This window comes from Aethalodelphis obliquidens, unplaced genomic scaffold (genome assembly GCF_003676395.1).
Source record: "Aethalodelphis obliquidens isolate GAN/ISIS:26980383/991018 unplaced genomic scaffold, ASM367639v1 scaffold21, whole genome shotgun sequence".
Classification (NCBI taxonomy): domain Eukaryota; kingdom Metazoa; phylum Chordata; class Mammalia; order Artiodactyla; family Delphinidae; genus Aethalodelphis; species Aethalodelphis obliquidens.
Genome location: NW_020837965.1, coordinates 117,732 through 132,125, shown reverse-complemented (window position 1 = coordinate 132,125; position 14,394 = coordinate 117,732). Strand labels below are relative to the sequence as shown.

The 14,394-nt window shown below is 47.9% G+C and overlaps 1 protein-coding gene across 1 annotated transcript in view; it reads left to right on the top strand.

Moving 5' to 3' along the window:
• Positions 1–3,043: 3,043 nt before the first annotated feature.
• MIDEAS (mitotic deacetylase associated SANT domain protein) overlaps positions 3,044–14,394 on the top strand; it is a 67,798-nt gene continuing 56,447 nt past the window's right edge. Inside the window, exon 1 of the mRNA XM_027119944.1 lies at positions 3,044–3,672. The gene's annotated coding sequence lies outside the window, so the exon portion shown is untranslated. The remainder of the gene's footprint in view (positions 3,673–14,394) is intronic.

The following is a 14,394-nucleotide window of genomic DNA, read 5'->3' as shown; positions in this document are numbered from 1 at the left end:
TTAGGACAGACACCTCCTGCAGAAAGGGCCTCAATGTGTAGAGAATGAAGACCAGAGACTTTGACTATTTCCCTTCCCTTAATTTTTTCCCCTGAGCTAATCTCTTTGCACACCCCTGCTAGAATGCCTTATGTCTCCCATAGTAATTTAATAATATAAAACTGTGCAGACTCAAAATTCAGGGCATTTAGCATTTTTGCAAAGCCAGACTCTAGGAAACGTTCCCATTGCCGAACACACTGGATGTGGTTTAGGTAGCAAAGCAAATGACCTAACAAGGAATATATGTGCTGAGCCCAGTTCCTGTTAAATTAATAGATTCACGTTCTGGCATATCCACAACCTCATAAGTCATAGCAACCAGATGACGGCATGGCAACACAGCAGCTGCAGCCACTGTACATGAGAAAAATCAGAGCCTAGCGTCTCTGGAGGGAAAACAGAAATGGGCTCTACAGTTGCCAGCTTCTATGGGATTGGCTGAGGGGAGGTGGACATGGGGGGCAGCCATAAGTACATGCCTGTCCTGGTAAGGGATGAAGGAGTATAGTATCTTTCCTGCTTCCTAAAACTTTGTTTTGTGTTTTTAAAGTAAATAATTAGCTCCAGTCAGAGAGGAAATGATGCTGAGAGAAAGATAACCACCACGTGGACAGAATGTTCTTGTAGCCCTGCAAGCAGTGTGGAGGTGATTCTTATCAGAGATAGTTCACAGCTTGCTCTTCGATTGTAGGACCACAAGCCTACATTTGGACTCTCACTGAAATCACCTATCCCTTCTGGCTGCCAGGGTTGAAGTCCCGTCTTTCAAGCTCCCCTTCCAGGACTAGGGCCTGACTCCACAGTCACTGGTTGTGCCAGAGCCTTGGGGATCAGGGCAGATGCCCTGAGGAGGAGGAAGAGGGTACCTGGACAGATGTCAATCCTTGTGACACAAAGACATCTGCACATACTATCAGGTTGATGGCATCCAATACCAGGGCTGCCACGGACCGAGCAGCAACACACACCCTCTGACCTAGTTTAAATTCAAGGATGACACTTATTCTGCAGAAGGGGTAAGGGCTGGGTCTTCTGTTCTTAGGATTTACATGTTACTCTTAGATCTGGTCCACATCCCTGCCTCTTTCTCCACGTTCTGCTTTCCAGGTGAGGGAGCAGGAAGTCTGTGTGGGGTTGTCATCGGGTCCACAATGACTTCCTTCTCTTTTTCCTGTGCATTAGTTATCGATGCCTGTGTAACACATTACTCCAAAACATAGCAGCTTGAGACAACAAATATTTATCATCTTACAGTTTCTTTGGGTCAGGAATCCAGGCAGCTTAGCTGGATGCCTCTGCTACCAGGGCTCTCATGAGGCAGCTGTTGGCTGGGGTTGGCGGTCTCATCTGAAGCCTTGTTTGGCATGGGGGAAGGGGGAGGTATGCCTTTCCAAGCTAACTCATGTGGTTGTTGGCAGGTCTCGATCCCAGTCTACAGGGCTGCCTTAGGACATGGCAGGTAGCTTCCCCTACAGTGAGTGATCCAAGAAAGAGCAAGAAAGAAATAGAGCACCCAAGATGGAAGCCACATTAGGTTTTTTATAACCTAATCTCAGCAGTGACATCACATGACTTCTGCCATATGCTATTTGTTAGAATTGAGTCAATTAGTCCAGCCCACACTCAAGAAGAGGCAATTATATAGGGCATGAATACCAGGAGGAAGGGGATCACTATTAGCTGGGGGCTGTCTTCAAGTGTGCCTACCACAGGTTCTACACTTTGTGGAACTCCAGCAAATGCCACCCTACACAGAGAAAAAGCAATGTGTGTCTGTGCATACATAAATATCAGGCTTTCAAACATTTACATCGTCTGCTAATTATTCCTGGGCATGCAGAAATACTGAATATTCATGAAATTGTGACTGAGAATTCAGAATCATGGTAGTGAACAAAGAAATATTCTGCTCTTGTCCTAGCAAATCTGGAGTATCACATGATTGTTTTTAGAAGTAGATTCTCTCTACTCCTCTTGATTATCGCGTTGCTTGCCTTAAGCGGAATGCATTAAGGAATTACTTCTATTTCAAAATTGAAATGGACAATCCCTCCACCACCAGCCCACAATAGTGTGATGTCATAAAAATTTCAGAGAATTATAATTATTGAGAGTATAATAATGCACTTATTTCTCAGAACGTTATTTTTCTTACATGATACATTTTGTATTTATAATGTGCCATTAATAATGTCTCGGTAGAAATCATAATTGTGCATAAAGGGCTGCAATGTGGGGGATTTCATGTTGCTAGGAGAGCTTCTATCTTCATACTCCTGGGTAAGTCTGCGTTTGTGGCTTCCCATTAGGTATTAACACAGACCCGGGGATCATTTCTCAGATGTTACTTTCTATCAATTTTACATCCACCTTTCTGGACAAAGCCTTCACTCAACTCTGCGGTTTCCTGTGCTTTAGTAAAAAGATGAAGCATTAGAATGGAAGATTCTGTGATCTGGCCAATGTGCTTGTAGAAGCAGTATTTGGGGAAAAAGGGAAAATTGTGGAGCCCTAACTGATGCTTTTGAACCACCTTTGAAAGGGTCCCTGTTTTCACAACAAGCTGCAATGAAGCTAACGTTACTATTAGGAAAGCCCTCCACTGCAGTTTCAAATGTCTTTTTTTTTTTTTTCCTCAACCACAGCAAAGGCTAACCCATTTTCTTTCCAGCTTTACCGGATCAGGAATTCTTCCCGAAAGACCGCTGTTTAACTACTTTGTTGCTATTTATCAGGAACCAAAAAGATGGCTTTTTGTTTTTGTAGTTTTGAATAGGGTGAGCGAATTTATTTTGGGCAATGATAAATTTCAGAACTACTACTGCCTGAGGCTCCTTTTGTCAGGACTCCACCCTACCCTCCAAGTCACTTTTGGTCCATGACGAAATACGGAATGCATCAGGCCCCAAAGAGACCTGTGAGTTGACTGTAAAGGAGGAGGTGGAAATCGCGGGGGAGGATTAGAACAGAAACTATTTTTCAGCCCCAACTTGGGCGCTGAAATAGCCCCCTGAAGTCATAAACGCTGAACGTCCTGTTCCCTTATAATTAGTGGAAATGACGAAGGACAAGTGTGCAGATCTTTTGAGGGAATGTGGGAAGAAGAGACCCTTTTAAGGCCCAGCTTAGGCATTATTTGGTGGGGAAAAAAAAAAACAAAAACAAAGCAAAAACAAACACAGAGCACAGTGCTTTCCAACAGGACCTTCTAGCAGCAACACCAAACTGAAAAACTTTTCTCCTTCCCCATCCTTTGTTTTTCCCGTAACCCCAGCTCTGGGTCCCTGAACCCCAACACCATCTTCCAGATCCAGCCTGAGAGCAGCCTCGACCGCACTTCTTCGGCGCGGAAACCACCCTGCTGGAGCGAGCCTCCCCCAGAGGGGTGCAGGCTCGGCGGACTGCAGCCCGCTTCCCCCGGCAGCCGAGGGCGCGCAGAGCCGGGGGCGCGGGCGGCTGCAGGGCCCGGCGCGCCACCGCGCGAGCTGCTGGGTCACGGCCCGGGCCGCGCCACCCGTTCAGCGAGGAAGTGACGACTGCGCCGTCCCGAGAGCAACAAAGTTTGAGTCTGCGGGCCTTGCTCGCCTGCGCCCCGCGCCCCTCCGAGCGGCCCCGGGATCCAGCGCGCAGGTAAGCCGCGGAGCTCGGCAGCCCCTCCGCAGCCGGGGCGCCGACGCCCGGAAACGTTCGGGGCAGGGGCTTGGCCGCGCGGGCGGGGATGTGGCGGGACGGGTAGGGCCGGCTGCGCTGGGCTTGCGTGCGAGGGGCGCTGCAGGGAGGGAGCTCGGCGGCCGGGATCCGGGCCCCGGGCTGCGCCCCTGTGGTCGCCGGTTTGCCGCGGGACTTAAACCAGCCAGGGCTGCAGTCGGGCCGCTCCGGGCGCCGTTGGCTAGAGGAGGGGTGCAGGGAAGGGGCCTCCCGTGTCCTGCGTCCGAGGCTAGTCCTCCACCCGGCGCTCCCCAGCGCGACAGGCTGGGCGCAGCGGTCCCCCAGTTCCCGCCCGGTGCTTCCCAAGGAAGCGTGCTCTTCCTCTTCGTAGCCCTCGCCGAGGTCGCAGGAAGGAAGTTAAAGGAACTTTCCCCCCCTTTTTCTTAGCTTGGCCTGACAATGACGAAGAGCAGAGCAACTCGGAAGTTTGGGAAAACAACCCTACGCATTTCCAAAATGCAAAACCAGAATTGCCCCGAAGCCCCCTTTGAACAAATCCCTCTGACTCCCCCACCCTTTCTCCTCCCACACTACGTCCCGAGCCTGACAGTAATCACTAAGGCCTAACACTTTGCAATTTAGCCATAAAAGCTGTCAGCGCACCCACCTACATATGTGAGTGTTTTCTATATAAAACTCCAAAACCCGCTTCCAGTGGACTCTTTGAGGCATCTCACTCTTCTCTGTTTTCGAAAACTGCTAGGGCTGCAGGAATGTGCTTGGGAACTTTGATGGTGGTTCCCGCCGCCCTCGGTAGCCTCGTGGAGCAGGCCTTTTTTTTTTTTTTTTTTTTTAAGAACAGCTGAGAAGCTTATGACATCCGTGCATAGTAACTTGGGACTGGCGGGTCGGGCGGGTGGCGCCCTAGTTCCCTGGCTTGGAGTCTTTAACTGTAGCAGCAGCTGCGGCGGCGGGGACGCGTTGGTGTGTGCAGGAATGTACGTCCGTGCCGTGAAGACTCCTTTGACATGGGATGTCTAGAAGTTGAATGGTGCAGTTCCTAGCAGCAGCTTCCTGGCGGCCTGTGATTACAGCGTGATTGCACAGTCAGGCATTGTTGGCGTGGATGTTTATACACAGGCTATTGTGCAAGACCTCGGGGGCAGAGAACAAAATGCAGATTTGCATTGCAGATGCCCAGGACAGATCTGGGTCTGAGCTGCAGTCACCAAGTTCTTTTTGGCCTTTCACCTTAGCTAGGTGATTTATTTCCTCGTTTATCCCTAAAACTCGGACAATTTGCCAAACGCCAGAGAAGTGAAGTGGACCCGGGAGGGCAGGATCTTTTCACTTCCACCTCTGGCAGCCTGAAAACTACCCCAGGAACTGTACCCTTATTTGTGCCTGTAGAAAATGTGGGATGATGTCAGCAGGAAAAGGAGATGGGAGATGGCTATCAACATCCCTAAACGGGAAAGCAGTTTGAATTAGCAAAATTGCATGGCAGCTGGATTGGGGCCTGGTTGCAAAGAGGACACGTCAGACGTGTGACTGTGCTGGTGAGCTAGACTTTGAGCCTTGAAGTGTCAGCTGCAGAAACTTAGTGGGTGGGTCCTAATTCCTTCATTGTGTTCTGGGCAAAGGGAAGAGTGCTGGGGCTTTAGGCTGTGTGTCTGTGCCAGTGTCGGGGGTGAGGGTCCGAGGGCGTGGGGGTGGGAGGGGAGGCAGAGGAGTGACTCATGTTCATTTTCTCCAGAGGAACTCCCCCACCCCCTTCCTGAGCAAGGCCTGCTGCACAGACCAGGGTGGGTGTCCTCACACCTCCTGAACTGCTATGCTGCAGGAAGGGAGCTAAGCCTTCAAGTGTGGAAAGAAGGCAAACAGGTTCTCCTTGAGGGCCTCAGAGGTGGCTAACTGTAGTAGAGGGATTTAAAACACAGTCAAAAACATGTACAGGATGCATGCTAGGTCATTCTTCCCACATGCCAAATCTCAGCCCCCTCTCTCCCTGCCCTAGGTAGAGACTCTGCTGGGGTAGCACTCAGCCCTGCTAAGGGGTCTGTGTGACTCGGCAGCAGGTACCGATGGCCTGGCACACCAGAGCGTCCCCATGCCTGGCCTTCTCCCCAGCCTAGTAACTGAGTTTCACCTGGTGGGAAAATGCTGTTTTGCAACCTCATGCCAGCTGGGTGTCACGGGCACAGTGACCATTTGTCAAACCAAAACATTAGGGCATATTCCCTGGCAGACACCTATGTGCTTCCAGAGACTCAAGGAAAAGCATGTGAAATCAGGACGTTTCTGGAAAGTCTGGGACTTCAGACACAGTTGCCACAGGGGAATGAGGGTTAGAGCAAAAACACCACAGAAGTAGGAGTTCCCATGAGTTGCACAACCCCTTGTTTTGGGTACATTTGGGTTTTCAGTGAACTTGACTGTCAAGGTCCTGGTCAGCTGTATCACCTGACCATGGCTGCTTTAGTAAGAGCCTACTGGTACCCAGAACTAGTCTAGAGGGGCGGGGAGGGGAGCATTCCCTTCTGACTCCAGCGGAAAGACAGCTTTGAGTTTGCAATCCTTTGTGTTCATGTAGACCGTGCAGAGACTAAAAGTGCCCAAAGGCCCCAGGGAGTGTGGGCAGGAGAGCAGGGGAGAGGGACCCCTAGCAAAGGCCAAAGAAGGAAGGACTCAGACCCCACCCCCCGCCCCCCAGAATTGTGGAGCCACCTGGAGCAGTTGCCCGTCCATGTCATCAGTTCAGCCTGGTTGATTTTTGTGCATAACTCATGCATGCCCTTCCCTTGGCTTGCTCAGCTTTGCCTCTGTATTCACAGAACTTGCCCTGCAGTTGTACCCAGCCCAGTTTAAGACCGGAAATTTAATCCTGACTTCCTCTTCCACCTTACATAAATGCTGATTTATGGCCTAAAGTTACTGCCCAGTTCATGGCCCCAGAGTAGCCCTGCCTACTGCCTCACTGTGCACAAGTAGGAACAATATTGAAAAAGCTCTGAATCAAAATGTGACCGATTTTTAAAAATCATTTTATTGTTTTAAGAGGAGAAACTATTTGGGTAGTTAGGAAGCTCCCAGCAACTTTGACAAAAACTCCGAGGCTCCACTGAGAGAGGCAGATGGCAAAGTCCTCTGCAAGGGGATGGTCTTAGTATGGAGGCCTTTTATGCTCTCCGGGCCCAGTATTTATATTTCTGTTCGTCTACCTCCTCCCAGCTGCCTCCCTACACCGCAATTCCATGTTTTGACATCACAACTAACCTCCAAAAAAGGAGGCAGAACACCTCCAGCCAAAAGAGGGCATTCCAGACTCTGAAGAAAGTGCTGCAGTTTTCCAGATGCCCGGCAGTTCTGTCCTGCAAATTTGTTTCCTTCTTTAAAATGAGCCCCCCTTCATTTCTCATTCTCACTGAAGCATCTCTTTGTGAGACCCTTCAACCTTTTTTTTCTTTGTCTACATGACACAGGGCAGTGCTTTACGACTTTCTCTCTCAAGTGCCACTTGAAATGCACACAGGTCTTTGAAAAAGCCTGGGATAAAGGGCTCCTCTGTAATCTCACTTAAAATGCCTGTTTGCAAGGGTCAGCCTCCTGCTCAGCAACCTTCAGTGGCTCCCCACTGTCTGCACAGGAAGGATCAAACTTCTAGGATGGCAGTCAGGGCCTCCCACACAGGGGTCTGGCCTCCACTGCTCTCCTGCCCTAGCCCTTTGCTCTGACCTGGTGACCCACTCTGTGTGTTTGTCCACACTGCTTGTGGCAAGCATTCCTACCTTTCATGCTTCCCCGGAAGTCTGGAACGCCTCGTCTTTCCTCTCTCCTACTTGGCTCAGTCTTGCTCTCCTTTTTAGCCCTATTCATGTTGCCCTCCTTAAGAATGTCCCCTGTTCCACCCTGTGGGCCTCTCCCTGGAACTCCAGTAACATCCACTGGGGGCCCCTGATGAAGAATCCTTGAAACTTGGTCTAAAGGATTTTCAGCTTCTCCTTTGGACCATAGCTCCGATCATACCCTTCCTTTAGCTTCTTAAATGTGCTTTTGGGTGGATCAGTGTTACCACTTTTCAACTAAACTGGAAGTCCTTGTTTTATATATCTTTGTATTCCCAGCCCTGGGGTTCCTGGTGAATGTTGGATGATGGGGATGATGGTGATGATGAGGAAGATGCAGCAGATGCAGTGGCCTTCAGATATTGTTGGCTGTGCATAGGCACACACCCAAGCCAAGCGCCAAGGGCCATGATTCCCAGTCTTTTTTTTTGGTGGGGGCGGGGGGGTTATTTATTTATTAACATCTTTATTGGAGTTTAGTTTCTGCTGTATCACGAAGTGAGTCAGCTATACGTATACATATATCCCAATTGGTTCCCAGTCTTTATTCTGAACATTCACCCAGCCCTGCCTCCTTCTGCCTGTTGGCCTCTCTCTGGTGCCTCCTAGCTTTGTACCTCTTGTTCAGCTTCTTTTCCAGCACCTCTTCCCCCTGGTTGCTAGACAGTGTCTGTCCAGCTTCAGCACTGGCTCCTCCTTGTCTTGATTTGGGCCTAGTTGATCTGCCCCAGGATGTCCTAAGCCTGAGCACTGGCTCTTTGGGGAGAGCATCCATTACCTGGGTTCCTCAAAGGGAACCAGACTGATAGAAGGAGGTAGGGCCAACTGTCAGACACACTTGTGAGGAAGGCAAAGAGATGCTTCCTGGTTGACCATAGCTTTGATTTGCCCAAATAGGTACTGACTTATAAAACTAGGCTAAACTATAAAACTGAGTCTTGGGGAGATCCTTGCTAAACCCTAGCATCAGGTTTAACTAGGAGGATTCTGTTGTCTCCACCCAGTTCTCATGCTAGTAATCTCAACCTTGCCATATAAGCTAGATTCTTTCTTTTTTAATTGAGATATAATTCACATGCCATAAAATGCACCCTATACACTAAATTCCTTAAAAAAGATTTTTTTAAAATAAAATCTGGTAGATTCTTTTTTCCCCAGTTTTCTTCTCAGAAAGGTAATATGCAACCCAATTGCCCATCAACAAATGAATGGATAAAGATGTGGTATATGCATACAATGGAATATTACTCAGCCATAAAAAAGAATGAAATTCTGCCATTTGCAGCAACATGGATGGACCTAGAGAATATTATGCCCAGTGAAATAACTCTGGCAGAGAAAAACAAATACTGTATGATACCACTTATATATGGAATATGAAAAATAATACAAATGAAGGTATATGCAAAACAAAAACAGACTCACAGATATAGAAAACAAACTAGTGGCTACCAAAGGGGAGAGAAAAGTGAGGGGGACAAGTTAGGGGTATGGGATTAAGAGATATAAACCACTATGTATGAGATAGATAAGCAACAGGGATATATTATATAGCGCAGGGAACTATAGCTGTTATCTTGTAATAACTTAATGGAGTATAATCTGTAAAAATACTGAATCAGTATGCTATACACCTGAAATTAATAAAATACTGTAAATCAACTATACTTCAATTTTTAAAAAACAGGTAATACATACCTGTAGTTCAAAATTCAAAAGATGTAAGTTATACAGTGTAAAGTAAGTCTCAAAAATAATTTCAATATAGACAATAGATTACTATACAGATATATACATACGTATAAAAATGCAATGGAATTAGAAAAATAAGTGTGTATTTTAACCTTGAGGGAAGGAAGACCTTCTTAAGAAAGAGACAAAACAGAACTTATAAGAAAATACTGATAAATTTGATAACATAATCCTTTGAAAAAATAAATTTTCCATCCTCTATTGTTCCCCGTTTCTTCATTCTGTCAGTGTCCCTGTCTTAGGCAACTACAATTTGTCATTTTTCAGCTATGCTTCCAGATGTAGCTTTTGCACATAGAAGAAAGTATGAATCTATAAACAAATGCTGGCATACTCTACACAGCATTCTGTGTTTTTCATTTTTAATGTGTCTTGGAAGTTATTCTGTATCAGTGCTCATAGAGCCACCTCATTTTTTCCATTGGCTAAATTGTATTCCACTGTATGAAAATGCCATCAATTATTTAACTAGTCTACTACTGCAGAACGTTTGGGCTGTTCCCAGTCTTTTGCTATTACATACAATGTTGCAGTCAGTATGTTGAATTCACTTTTAATTGAAAATTCTTGATGAACATAAAAGGGGTGAAGCTGGGATTTACCTAGAAAACTTTCTGAAAAATTATGCATAAACTGCACTTAATAAACCAATAGAATCTGCTGTTTCACAAAATAATCAATTTTTAGAACTGTAGAACCTTCTATAACTTTTAGGACCTTAGGGACTGCTATCACCCCGCCTCTCTTTTTGTTTTTTATTGGATTTTTCTGGCTGCATTGGGTTTTTGTTGCTGCACGGGTTTTTCTCTAGTTGCGGTTGCGCGGGCTTCTCACTGCAGTGGCCTCTCTTGTTGAGGAGCACGGGCTCTAGGCGCGCGGGCTTCAGTAGTTGTGGTGCACGGCCTTAGTTGCTTCGCGGCATGTGGGATCTTCCTGGACCAGGGATCGAACTCGTGTCCCCTGCATTGGCAGGTGGATTCTTAACCACTGTGCCACCAGGGAAGTCCCCCGCCTCTGTTTTATAGTAACTGCAATAGCAGCATCTCAGAGAATTTAAATCTGGGAAGGGAACCTACAGTAACTCACTTTTAACTAAGGGTCAGAGACGATAATTGACTTCTCTAAGGTCACACAGCTGCAGAATGGAAGAGTCAGGCACAAACCCCACATTCCATTTCTTTTCACCATCTTGCATCGATCATCTTAGTCATCATAATCATCAGTTCCAGCCTATTTGTAAACCAAGGATTTTGTTTACAATTCCATCTCTTTAGTTTCCTTAAGGCAGTACACAAAGATTTAAAAAGAAGAAACTTGACAAAAAACAAAACCAAAAACCAGGGTTGGAGTGAGGCCTTTAAGAAGAGGGATGCTAGAAGGCCCAGGAACACAGACTTAGCACCCCTTGGGCAGCCTGTCAGCCCTTGGGCAAGGCTGACTGTCCTCACTGGGCATTTACAGAACAGCTGCAGTGCTCTCAGCACTGCATGTGGCACAACAAGGGGTGCGAAGCAGGGTCCCACTTGCCCCTTCTCTCCAGGAGGCTGACGGTCAGCTTCTGAGATAGGTTGTTGTCGGAGGGAAAAACAGACTCAGGGTGGATTAGTCACTTAAGAACGGAATTTGGTGGAGTTGCATTTTCTGGGGGTCAGGTTCTAAAGTCAGTGTGTAAAGTGAAAAATAAGAATATAATCAAGATTAACCTTGAAAGTCCCTTAGGAGGGCACCAGGTAGGCGGCAGACATACTGGCTCTTGATACCTAAATTCATCTTAGGCTGTTCCTCTAGTTCTGGAAGAAGTTGCAGTTTCCAAGGTCAAGCAGCAGATGAAGTGTCTTGAATTTGGGGGCTCTGTAGTATGAAATATGTGTGTGTTCAAATACTACAGTCTCACTCAGCATGCCGAGATACTTATACTGTGATATTCCGCAGGCAGCAGGCAGCAGGCTCAGGGCTCTTAGCCCATGCTCACCCCTGAATAGATGGAGGGTTTATAAGTTAGGAAATGACCATAGGACGTTAAGCAAAAAAGGCTCTTTGAACAGGTGAGCAGGGTGCAACGGAGAGATCCATGGAGTGGGTTTTAACTGCAGGATTGCAGAGGAAGGACTTATGCTTGGGGTGACCTGTCATTGCTGTGGGGCTGGGCGAGGGCAGTGCCATGTGGAGCAGACACTTTTCTCTGCTCTAAGGCCCTAGCCCTCCACATCCGCTCTCCTTCTCTCCCCTTCCCCTGCTTCCCTTCCCCAGCCTCCCTATTGCAGGCCATTGTAAGGGGCCTGCAAGGAATCTATCTCGTGAGTCTGTGTCTACTTCCTCTGTGGCCTCCCAGTAGCATGTGCTTTGGGACAACTTAGGAGCCAAATCCACTCCCGGATCCCCACTTCCACTTGCACTAGAGGTGGGGAAAGGCTCAGGATTTCCTCCAAGGAGCCTGTGCTGACCTACCCAGCTGGCATTTAGGATCTGAATTCCCAGTTATGGAGAAAAAGAAACCTGGCCACAGCAGTAGCAGTGGAACCCTGCCCATCATTGTTTATAGAGTGCTTTCCCCCACATTCTTCCTTCTTTTACTCGCTCATGCTATATGCATTTTTTGAGTCCCTACTGTGTGCTTAGCTCTGTGCTAGGTACTGGGGATGCCTCCCCCTTCAAGGTGTTCACGGTCTGTGAGGGAGACAGACACACACAAAAGCCAAGAGCCATTGGTGCCACGGATGTCAATGTGAAACTGTTCAGGGGTCTGCAGGGCTCAGAGGAGGGACAGGTCGATTCTGCCAGGCCAGAGGAGAGAGGACAGTTAGGAAAGGTCTAGGACGGCCCCAGTGCCTTGCATGGTCCCTGTGCTCAGGGAAGCCTGGGGAATTAATGAATAAGAGGCTTTCTGGAGAAAGTGGTGTGTGAGCACATAGAAGCAAAATCTTTGTGCAAAATCTCAAAGGGGATTTAGGGCCACTTTCTGGAGAAAGTGGTGTGTGAGCCAAATCCTGAGAAACGAGTGGACACCAGGTGGCAAAGGGGGTCAGGGCATTCTAGGCACAGGGAGCAGCTCAGGCAGGGCCTGGAGTGGAGGCGTGACACAACACGGTCTTCTCCAGTAACTGCAAGCAGCGGGTGTGATGGAGCACGTGTAGGAGGGGGTGCAGAAAGGACAGACAGGGGCCAGGTCACGGGCCAGCCATTTGTGTCAGCGGAGAGATTTAGACCTTACTCTGAGGGCACTGGGGAGCCACTGAGGACTGATTGTGTGTGTGTGTGTGTGTGTGTGAGAGAGAGAGAGAGAGAGAGAGAGAGGATCAGATTTTCTTTTTAAAAGGTTACTCACTGTGATGTGGAGGATTGACTGGAGCTGGAGAAAAATGGGCAGTAAAGAGACCAGTGAGGAGGTCATTGCAGGAGGTCACTGTGGTCCCTCGGGTGAGATGGAGGAGTCTGAGCCAGAGCGGTGGGGGAGGGAGAAGCTGGATTAGGAAGGTGTCGAGGGAGTTGGGTTGACAGGCCTTGAGGACCAACCAAATGAATAGAGCAAGGGAGAAGTTGAAGTGTTTCCTTAGGTTTCTGCTTGAAACAAACAAGGAGGAGCAGCTTTTAGGGAAGAGACAATGAGTCTAATTTTGTACATGTTGAGTTGGAGGTGCCTCCGGGACATCCAAGAAAGCAGTTCTAGTGGGCAGTTGGACATATGGGTCTGGGGCAGGAGACTCCCACAAGGGATGGCAATGGGCAGCATTGCCCCCTCCACGAACTCTAACCAAGCTACCCCAAATAAACATCATTTAAGTAAAAATGATGACTTACTGTGCAGCTACAGCTTCAAGACAAGCTCCAGACAAACCCAGTTACCTCCCAGTAGCCCCCTCTGTCTGTCAGACACTCTGGAACAGACACTTGGGAGTCACCAGAACACAGAAGGTGGTTGGAGCTAGGGGAGCTGATGGCATCACCCATGGAGAGCATGCAGTAGGAGGCAAGGGGATCACCGTTTAAGGGGTACGGTACTAGGCAAGTCAGCAACGGAGACCAGGAAGGAACCAATGGTGAGGAAGGAAGAAAACCAGGAGAGCATGATGTCATAGATGTCAAAGGAGGAGGGAGCTTTGCATTTTATAACAGGGACCATGGTTTTGTGCACCTAGTACAGCACATGGCACATGGCAAGTTTTCCATAAGTCTTTATTAAATTGAGTTGAAATTGATCAACTGTTAATCACTGGGGAGGTCAAGAAAGAGAGGACTGAAAAGAATGATTGACTTAGGAATTAGAAGGTTCCTGCATCTTTGCCATGGGTGGGGACTTCTCATTTGATTTAACCTCCCTGAGAAATAGGTGGTGCAGGTGTCACCAGGTGCCCCAGGGTTGGAGTGACATGTGCAAGTTCTAGAACGCAGGTTTCTTGACTCCAAGTCCACCTTTCCCTGAACTGATGGGGAAATAGGGAAGAGTCCAAGGGAGTGATAATGCTTTTAATTTCTGATATTAATGCCCCAAGTTGGGACATCTGGTTAGAACCAGGGGCAGGATGAATTGTTATATTCAGCACTTACGTCATTTGTTCATATTTGTGATTATTCGGTGGCTGTGATCCTCTCAGATGTGTATTTAGATGAGACTCTTTTCCCGGAGGGAAAGATAGAAGCTTGAGCCTAGGTGTTGTCTCGGGGGGGTGGGGGGGCAGTGCAGAGGAGTCAGTGTAGAGGTAGAAGGACATGCTGGGGTAGTCTAGGTCTTTGGTCTGCAAACAGCAGAAGCTGACTCTGGCTAAATTAATGAGAAAAGGAATGTACTGGAAGGATATCTGGTGACTCACTGAATGTCCTGGAAATCTGGAGACTGAGGCTCAGAAATCATTCAGGACCTGTGGGAAGTTGGGTAGCTGAAACCAAAGACAAGGTGATGATGCCACTGGCCTGGCATCACCGGTGCCTGCTAACCTGACTGCTGCCACCACCTCCAGAATGAATTTTGAACTCTCCCCGATTCTTTGTGTCACTCAATCCACAGGCAGAGCCCAGGCTGAGCATCTGGTTGGCCAGCTTAGGTCACATGCTCATGTTCTCACAGATTCTGGAGGTTACAGCTTCCCCAGTTGCAGGTGGAACTCTCCCT